The 9,478-nt window shown below is 39.6% G+C and overlaps 1 long non-coding RNA gene and 1 pseudogene across 3 annotated transcripts; one reads left to right on the top strand and one right to left on the bottom strand.

The window, feature by feature from the left end:
• Positions 1–599: 599 nt before the first annotated feature.
• LOC124673661 lies at positions 600–3,800 on the bottom strand (annotated as a pseudogene).
• Positions 3,801–3,883: 83 nt separating this feature from the next.
• On the top strand, positions 3,884–8,672 carry LOC124669176. Of its 3 annotated transcripts, none has more exons than XR_006992041.1 (7): positions 3,884–4,220; positions 4,623–4,743; positions 4,858–4,928; positions 5,056–5,129; positions 5,375–5,523; positions 5,940–6,056; positions 6,813–8,672. It is a non-coding gene; the product is annotated as an uncharacterized LOC124669176 (long non-coding RNA). The 3 variants fall into 3 exon arrangements; XR_006992040.1 differs by having other exon boundaries at positions 3,884–4,007; positions 4,156–4,743; XR_006992039.1 differs by having other exon boundaries at positions 3,884–4,743.
• The last annotated feature ends 806 nt before the right edge of the window (positions 8,673–9,478 follow it).

Here is a 9,478-nt window from a genome sequence, read left to right on the forward strand (position 1 = left end):
GTATGTGTATTGGAGAGGTCCATGTACAATACTTGGCCCAGTTATGTGGCATATATATTAACACGTAACCGCCTGGAGACGACCCAGACGTTCAGAACCCATCTATCGACAGGTATGACCGCCAGCTTCCTGCACACAGATTACCCCGACAGCATGATCCCAGACCTATGTAAACAGTGGGAGTAGACAAGATCAGCGCATGCGTAAACATAGTCCCCAAGTTGTTTAGCTTGTCATGCAGAATAATCAAAATTTCAAGCAAGAGAGCACCTTGATTTGAGTATTCACCCGTGCTCGAGGCTCTCCCAGATGCTACCGTTATATACTTGCACAAGCTATAAAACATCAGCAAGAGCATAATTACTCATGCAACGGTCCGTATATGATCAGCCTAAGATAGTTCTCATTTAACCTAAGGTAATTTTCCAGGACAACAGATGAAAGCAAAAGTATATTTCTCATTTTCAGTTATGCTGACAAACCCATCGTAAACAACAATGCGTACTAAGGCTCAGTTCTTTTGGCAGCTTCTCCGAGAAGCTACCCTCCCCTGGGGAAGCCGCCCCCAAAATTTAGGAAGGCTTCCGAAATGGTCTAGCCTAGACTAGTCCAGAAGCCTCCCTAAATTTTGGGGGCGGCTTCTCCAGGAAGCTGGGGGAGGGCAGCTTCTCGGAGAAGCCGCCAAAAGAACTGAGCCTAACTATACTTGAAATGCCTTTTGCTGATTCACTAGCATTTGTCCAGTTTGGACATCCCATCACTCCAACTGCTACCTTACAATTCACCACAAGAGCCAATCCCACCTTAAAAAAAACTTCATATCAGATGGTACTTAGAAAGCATGATCCACAAATCCATACTAAAGAAAGCGCAAAAGGACATCAATCAATGAGTTAATCATGTTTATGCAAGAAGAGGAATAGTAGAATCTTGCAGAACCAACCCTTAAACCCACAGTAGATTGCACCTAAAGTTTCCTGAAGACAATGAACAATGGGAGGAAACAATGGCAGACTGCCAGCTACCTACTTAGCTTCAGCCGTCCTAATGGCATTTCTGTAAGCTCATGTACATATTAAATAGATTTGACACTTAGCTGTTTGTCTTTTAGTCCCCCTGTACATAATCTTTCCCTTGCATAAAGTAATTAGGCAGAGCACCTGTCGTTCGTTCAAGAAGAAAAGAAACAAATGAATGAACAGAGCTGTACCACATACAGAGCACCGTCTCCTTTCAAGAAACCTTAGTGCCATCAATTGGATCAAGTACCTTCAAAACAACAGCATCATCTCTACTCAGTGGACCGAACCTTTACAGATCCTGATATACGACTAATGAAACTTTGCAGCATACCCAATAAGTAGCAGGATTTGAATCAAAGGAGACAACATCCTTGCCAAATAGCTCCCAACACATCATCATGAGTTAAAGGTGAACCACTGTTACTCACTTTGTCCGTGTGAGCACTTGAAATTGACTCAATGATTACATTACCACTGTTACCATTAGGATTAAATAACTTCAGAAATGTTGAGTCCTCTTCTGCCACCAGAGGTATTGATGGAAACAGTCGCTGGAGCTGTTTCAGTATCGCCAGGGTAAAAATGGCATCAGACGAAGAACCATGCTATGAATTACCGAAACTGATAAGGGCCTGAACTCCAAAATCTGCAGTTGCCACAGAACTTTGGTCATTCTTTTCAAGAATCTTCCTTTCCCCTGAAAGAAGCGATCTCTTCACCTGTAAAAGCAAAATGTAGATCAGGTCATGTAATAGATATTAATTATACGCATTTGAATTTATTACATCGCTGTCAAATGATGCTTTGAGAACTCACAAAGTCCATATTTGGGTTTCGTGCAGTCTATTACCGCTGAAATCTCAGTACAACCTCCTGCCCTGAAACTTAGACAAACTTAAACACAAAGACAGCTCAGATTGCTCGAGACCACTTCATATTAAGGGCATGATGGTCTTTTAAAACCCATATGGCCAACCTTATTTGAACGAATATGTAATGTACGTATAGGTATACATAGCCCATATGTAGCCCGGTGGCGGTCATGGCCGGCGGGCGGCAGGCACGGCAAGGCGGTTCTTGCCGGCCACGAAGCATTATGAAGCGTTGCAGGCCGGCACGAGCCTCGGCAAGACCTCTTAGGTTCGTGCTGGCAGGACGGTGGCGCGGCGTCTCTCGATACTAGCCGGATTGTTTGTCTCGAGGCTAGCCGGACTGTCTAGCTCCCTTTTTGACAGTCTCACTGGACACGTGCCGGAGTGTCTTGCATCGCGAACGGTATATGGTACATGGGTATACTAGGTTTGGATATGGGTCTTAGTAGGGCTCACAACTAAATAACTAAATGATTGGCTAATTACCCTAGATCCCAAACTAAGTTTAGGGAGAGGGGGTTGTACTGGAGCAAGCCTCATAATTGAGTTGGACCAATTGTTGATCAAAGTAAAATCTTGGAATAACATGTGGGTCTTATATTTCTGAAACGAGGGAGTGGCCGGTAGCTTTGCTAAAACCATAAAAAAGGATCACTCTAGTCTAAATGATTGTCGTGGTTTGTGGTTGCCATGTAAGTATGTAATCCCCATCACACCTTTTTCAAAAAAAAACTGATAATCTCATTTAGTCAATTTTAACCACAGGAAAGTGGAACAACAATAGGATGCTTCCTACTGTGTCTGCTTTTTTTTAATGTAGCATTGTCATCACTCAATTGAATATGTCAAATTTCTTTGCAAAATATAACATATATGCCTGGAAACAATGATAAACCATGGGATACTTACCGAAAATAGGTGCCGTGAAAGCAATTTACAAACCGCATAATTATTTCTTGTGTACCAAAATTTGAAGAAAAAAAATCTTGCGCACCAGGCCTTTTTTTAGGTTTTAATAGGCAAAACCCAATTTTTGGTCTAGTCAGATTTGTTAAAATGATACTATCGAAAGGTTATTTTTGAATATGAACCAAACAATACCGATTTGTATCGAGTAATCCACGTTTTGTTCAACAAATTCTTTAGCAAAAATACATCTTGATGGAGCACATGAATTGACAACATACTGGCTCACGCATTGCATTGGATGCACAATATGAAATTTATTAATGTTCCCCCCTTGCAAAATTTGACTCTAGAAATAAAACCTTTTCGCATAGTAAATCTACTGCTTTATCAAATCTTTTCCATGTTGGCATTGCAGGGTATTGAATTTCTGGCGCTCCAAAGAGCTTTTAAATCTTTTCTTCAAGAGAATTTGGAACACTGTATTTACTTCAGAGAACAAACTCTACGCAACTAGTTGATCCTATCACAATTCTACTGCCATCGATCTTTACATCAAGCGTGCTACTTAACAGCGTTATAGGATTAGTCATACAATGCCACGGAACGGCAAGTCTGAGATCGCCCCCGCACCCCAATCTGAATATCAAGAGGAGAGGGGATGAAGTCAACTCACGTCTACGCAGAGGCGGCAGGCCCGCTCGACGGACGCGGCGGCCGCAGCGAGTTCCCGATGGTGGGCAGCGCGCTCCGGTGGAAAGGGGAGATCGCATGCATCTTCCGCAGCCGCCGATATGCACGCCGCCGCCCTATCCAATAACAAGAGCAGATAAGCTAATGAGGCGGCGGCGGCGGCGGCTGCGACCAGAAATCACATCGGACGGTGGGTGTATGGTCTGGAGGCTTGCAACGAAGACCTTAATTATGGAGAGGCGACTGGAGGCGTCGGCTGGGAGAGGCGGTGCGGCGGAAGCGAGAGGTGGAGGAGCAGGACATCTGTTTATACCTGATACTGTTGCAACACGTTTTTTTTTTTTTTTTGAGAACTGTTGCAACACGTATGTTCGCGAATACCTGATCAAATCACTTGTTCTGTTAAAGGATATCATCTCCCTTTACTTTACTATTGCGTATGCTTCCTTTTCTAGCTGGATCGAGCAACCACAGTAAGAAAAGAAGTTGTATCAAATGCATTCTGCACTAGCAGGTTCATATGTCTGACATGCCTTTTTTCATTAGAACTTGCAAGTGGACATCTAAAAGTTAAACATTCATCATTGTTCTAAAATATTACCTATTTTAGTTCTTTCTTAACCATTACTTCATCTCAGGTTGTATTCAATTCTCTTACACAGGGGTAATCTCTTATTTAGATTGACAATTGAGAAATCCCGGATTGCAATAGAAGCATGAAATGGAAGTAAGCTATAAATTCTGTACATGTAGAAACACTATGAAGAGCTGTATTTTCTGTGATATTTGATATTTCCAGCGGCATGCTTGATTTAATTTGTTAATGTGATAGTTTGCTAATCTGAACAGTGCATACTAGATACTTTGCACTGGCTTCCTGCTTTCCCTCACATATGGTCAGAATCTTTACTTGTTAAGCTACCCCAGTCGTAATGGTCAATTGATGCTGGTTATTATGGACAACATCTTGCACAAATGGAACACTCAGATATATGCCATATTTTGGTTTTACTTTTGTGCTTTGTTTGGAATTCAAACTAATTTACATTTTTATATTATTATTAAGTTAGCCACACTGGACATTTCTTGGATTATATTGTTACTCATGATTTGCCTTCCTTTGTTTGAGATTGGTCTTCAACGACATGTCTGTTCACATCAATAGATGTGTCTACCAAAATTGGAGTATGTGGTTCAGATTAGCTGAGGATCTTGCCGAGCAGCATGCATCGGTCGTACTTGGAGATAAGGTATACAAAACCGTACCAAGGCTTGCCCCAATTATTTTGGTTTGATTTATTGGAAAAATCACAAGATAAACATGCTTTCGAATATTAATGCAGTGTTAATTTTTACTATTGCAGTTCAGATTTGGCATGACGTTTTCTGTCGTCGCGTGACTAACCTTTTTTTCCAACGGTTATTAATTTTAAAGGTAAACTGTATTATATGCATTCATGTTTTTTGCTTCTGTTTTTTTTAAATAATGAACTGATCGGTAATGTATATTTTGGATTTCATGTGATAAATCTCACATCTTCAAGTGTTGTCTGATTTTTTAGAAGCTTTGCAAGTGCCTTCGGCAACTCCTTATGGGTACTTACATGCAATTCACATTCTTCACCGAGATGTGAAGGTAAGTGACAATGATTCGTTTGGAAAATACAATCTGTTGTAATAATGTATACAGAAGCTCCTCATTTGTTCCGGTGCTCCAATATTTTTATATATTGCCATGGACCAAACTGTAAGGCTTAGTACATACTATGCAGCTTAGTCCCAGGAAAAACTGCAATACTTCACATTGTCCTGTAGTCCTGGCAACAATTAATATTGTTATGTAGTCCTCGTAATGATGTTTTGTCAAATGTAATAACGCAGGTGATTTTGGGGTTTGCCAAGTATCCACCGTCGGAGATGAGGAGTGTGGTGCGTGGTGCATCAGGTGTGGATGCAGCAATCAAGACCACATGCTCGGCTTAGGGAGCAGCAGCGCACACATAAACATCGGTTGATGTCAAGGCGCCCAGGTGGGCTTCTCCATGATTGAGGAGAGCATACTCTTAAAGTTTCTATTGCACTTTCTGAGTAGTTCGAACTATATATAATTTTTTAATTTGTGCCCATGAAGTGCTTCAGGCATCAATCATATAGTAGGTTTTAACTGCTCTTCATATATTATACAGTATCATTTATCAGAATACCAGATTCCTTTATTTTGAGCTAAATTTGATTTACCTTTTTGAAATGCTACATCACAATCAAAATTCGTATCTCCATAGTACATTTTTTACCAGTGTATTGATACTATATTTAAATAGTACAATAATTTAGCTCGTGTACATGGGTAATTCTTTACAGCGATTTTTTTTTGTAAATTTGACCATTGGCTGAGCGGCGAGGTTAGTACACCGTCGATGACCTTCTTCCTACAACTTAATCACAGGAGGAAATCGGTTATGTCTCCATGGACACGGTTGGTGTAAGATACATGACCACTTTCTCATCCGCCTCAACTTCCAGTTCATGGGTGCCAACGTCATCAGCACTCTTTACTTGGAAGGTTTGTCGCTTTGACCCTTGTTTGATTGGTCTAATGTTTCATAGAAAATGTTTCAGAAAGTTCCTTTTCAGAGATTTTTATACATGCAGCTTATAAGGTTCTGGCCATCCGTATTATCTTAGTTTGAGAAAATATTTAGTATGACACCGAGATACTAAATTTTTGGTTGCAAAATAATTCTGTCAACATCTTTTTCTACTCGCCTTAGGGATTTCTTTCTTTCTTTGTGATTTCATTCTTCTTTTGTCTCCCGGTCAGGGGTCATCATTTTAGTTTGGGCTGTTTTGTCTTCCCGTGGGTTTCAATGTGTTTTTCTTTTGCGCTTATTGTTGACTTTTCTTTCGCTTCTTCCTTGCTCTCAGGTTAGAAATGGCTTATTTGAAGGAGCTTTTAAAAATGGTATATTATAGTTAATGCATTTTTACAGGGATATTATTCTAATTTAGTATACTTATTTTAAAATACATGTTAATAAATCACCTCCTGCTCCCAGTAAAGCACCATTCATGGCGGGCACCAGAAAAAAAATTAGGAAGGAATCTCATCCGTTCAAATGAATTACCATTTTTTAATAAAGCACCGCCTGCGCCCATTGTTATCGAATCTCATACTTGAATTTTCGAAGTGCAATGGAATTTTTTTTTATTGTAATGTCAGATCAAATCGCCCCCGTCAACACCTATGTTCCAGTGCATTTGGTGCTTCAGTGCTCTTTTTAATTTTGACGTGAGATTTGAATTTGTTTGTGATTTTTAGTCGCACACGTTGAAAGAGTTACATGTACTGGTCGTGCTTGTTCTCATCTCCAGCTACGGCCGCAGCTATGGCGGTCTCATCACCATATGTTTTACTAGGTACAGTTTGTGCTTGCTTTTCTCATTTTTTTTATGTATATACCTATGAATATTTGCTCAAGAGGAACTTGTAGAACTCTCTCTCTCTCGCTCTCTCTCTCCATACGTCACTAAGGATTATTTGGTTTGTCAGTAGCTTGCAACATCAATAATGTGAATCTTCAGCAATGTTGTTTCAACTCATGATGCTGCATGTTTGAGATTCAGGAAAGCGGGTTGAGTATGTGTTTCATATTTTTTGAGTGAAAGATCAAAACATTAGCGTGCATATCAGGTGAGGAAATTTTATTAGGCCATATGTGCGCAGCGCAACTGTCGTTTTCCATCACGGTTAGGTATTTACTCCAATTTATTGAGCAGGTATTAACTGAATTCTTTATGTACATAGGGGAAAGAAATCATATGTTGTACTTTTTTTGTATTAAGCATTCTTCATGGCTGTAAGATTTTTTTAGTTTAGTCATGGTGTTGTTTGGGACTTTGGGTTCCCAGAGCAGCTCGTTTACACGAGCCTTGCATAATAATTTTTGTATTAGGGCAGATGCTAACTATTTAAATGTGCTATCATAGCTCGTGGTGTATTTTTTTGGGTTTGCAACTCCTTGATAATAGAACACCAACTTCCTAGGTTCATATGAAATTCTATTTGGGCACAAGGCTGATGCCTTTATTCCTCTCTTGGTTTATATGATTTTTTCTCTTGGTTTTTATTTGCACGGAAGCATAAGGCATATATCTTATACCTTTTTTTACTATATTAGTATGGTTGCACACTGCCACGAAGCTCCTTAGCCTTTTGGATCTAATTGTAGATTTATATGTTTGTTTTCTGCTACAACTCTGGAACTAACTAATGGATTTACCCATGTATCTCTCCATGTGATTGTTCACCTATTCTATAGTTTTTTTTTGTAAGGGTTTTGCTTCAGTGTCCCCCCGCCGCCCTCTTCAAACATTGTGCTTTGTGGATGGCCCCGGTATCAACCCCCTCAACTTTGGTCGTGGATGGGGGTAGAGGGTGGGGCACGGAGCACACCTCATCCTAATTTCATCCCAGCGACAACGTTTTGTGAAACTAAGAATGTTTAATCAAGTTGGTAGTTAATTTTTATCGAACTTATATAAAATGTACACCGGCACGAGTTCCACGGGATCGTGCGCCAAGGCTCACATCTCGCACACAGCGAAATTATTCACCACTCATCCGCCTTAGTCTCCTTATGCCAGGTGAGTTCAGACTTGCGAATTCATGGATTTTGATCAATGTATGGCATTTAGCCAATTAAAATTTATCAAACACTATTACCAGTTAGGGAATAGTTGTAAATTGCATCAGAGGAGGATTTTTGTCGGAAATATTGTGTTCCTATTTAGACATTAGTTTATGGATAGTGAAATAACAAATCTTTGTTCTATCAACTCCAATATGAACTGCTCTTTTATATCCAAAGAGTCATATGTCCAAAGGTTTCAAAAGATTGTGGCCCTTCCTTCTGTAGTGGGCCTGTAAATATGACTAAGTTCCTGTTGTGGCGATGCTCCTGTGCACCTTGTATGGAATTTTCTTATACCATTCCTTGTGCTTTCTGTGTGCGAAGGACTTTTGGTTCATAATGTTATAAATGGTTTGCTAAATTATGTACTTTTTTTTATCCATGTGTACATTTCTGAAGAAATAGATTGTTGTAAGTTCACCACTGTCTACCTGTAAACATATCGTATCTATTACATATTCGTTCTACTTGTCTCATAGTTTTTTCTGAAGAAAAGGTATACTTTTTATCTTCTGGTATATACTGAAAATATTGTTCGAGGGTTCACCCTACCTGGTACTGCTGATAGTTTTTGCTGCATGGGGAGTGTTGACTGAATTTAAGGAATGTTTGTTAGGAACTTATCTGCCATGATAGCAGGCCATGTTTAAAAAAGTCAATCAATTACTATTCCAACAAATAACTATCATAGCCGATGCCTCACCACATGTCATATTAATGGTGCTTAACATAGTGTTTTACCAATGCGGAGGACGTGGCCATGCGGCAAGGTGCGACCCTAAATTTGACTTACAACCTGTGATTCTAAAAAAATCGAAAGAGTGCATGCTTATGACATGAGGTTTTGAAAATTTTGTTATTCACTATTTCGAATCATATTATTGTTGTATAGGCCAGAGATTTTTTTCTTCTCTTGGCAGGTCGGGGATAAGCTAATGGTCTTCATTATGTGGTTGACTTAATTCTTTTCTCTCTGATTTCACTGAAATGCTTTCTAACATTTCGATATTGCTTCATATTGCAGCAGTATCATTAACATCTGAGATTTATGCTTTAGATTCTGAGACATGTGTCTCTAGATCTTTGAAGTTATACATGTGTGTGAATGTCGAAATCAGTTAGATAGAACGTTGTATACATATGTGTGTGTTTTTGTCAGCATTTCTGCATCAGAGCATGTGTTCCTTTTTACGGGCATGTTACGCATATCCGTAATCATAGTGTGTATGCATCTGCTATTTCTGCGATTCGCGTACGTTATTGATTCTTATAACTTTTGAATGGATTAAAATAT

The sequence above is a fragment of the Lolium rigidum genome, chromosome 7 (assembly GCF_022539505.1).
Source record: "Lolium rigidum isolate FL_2022 chromosome 7, APGP_CSIRO_Lrig_0.1, whole genome shotgun sequence".
NCBI lineage: Eukaryota > Viridiplantae > Streptophyta > Magnoliopsida > Poales > Poaceae > Lolium > Lolium rigidum.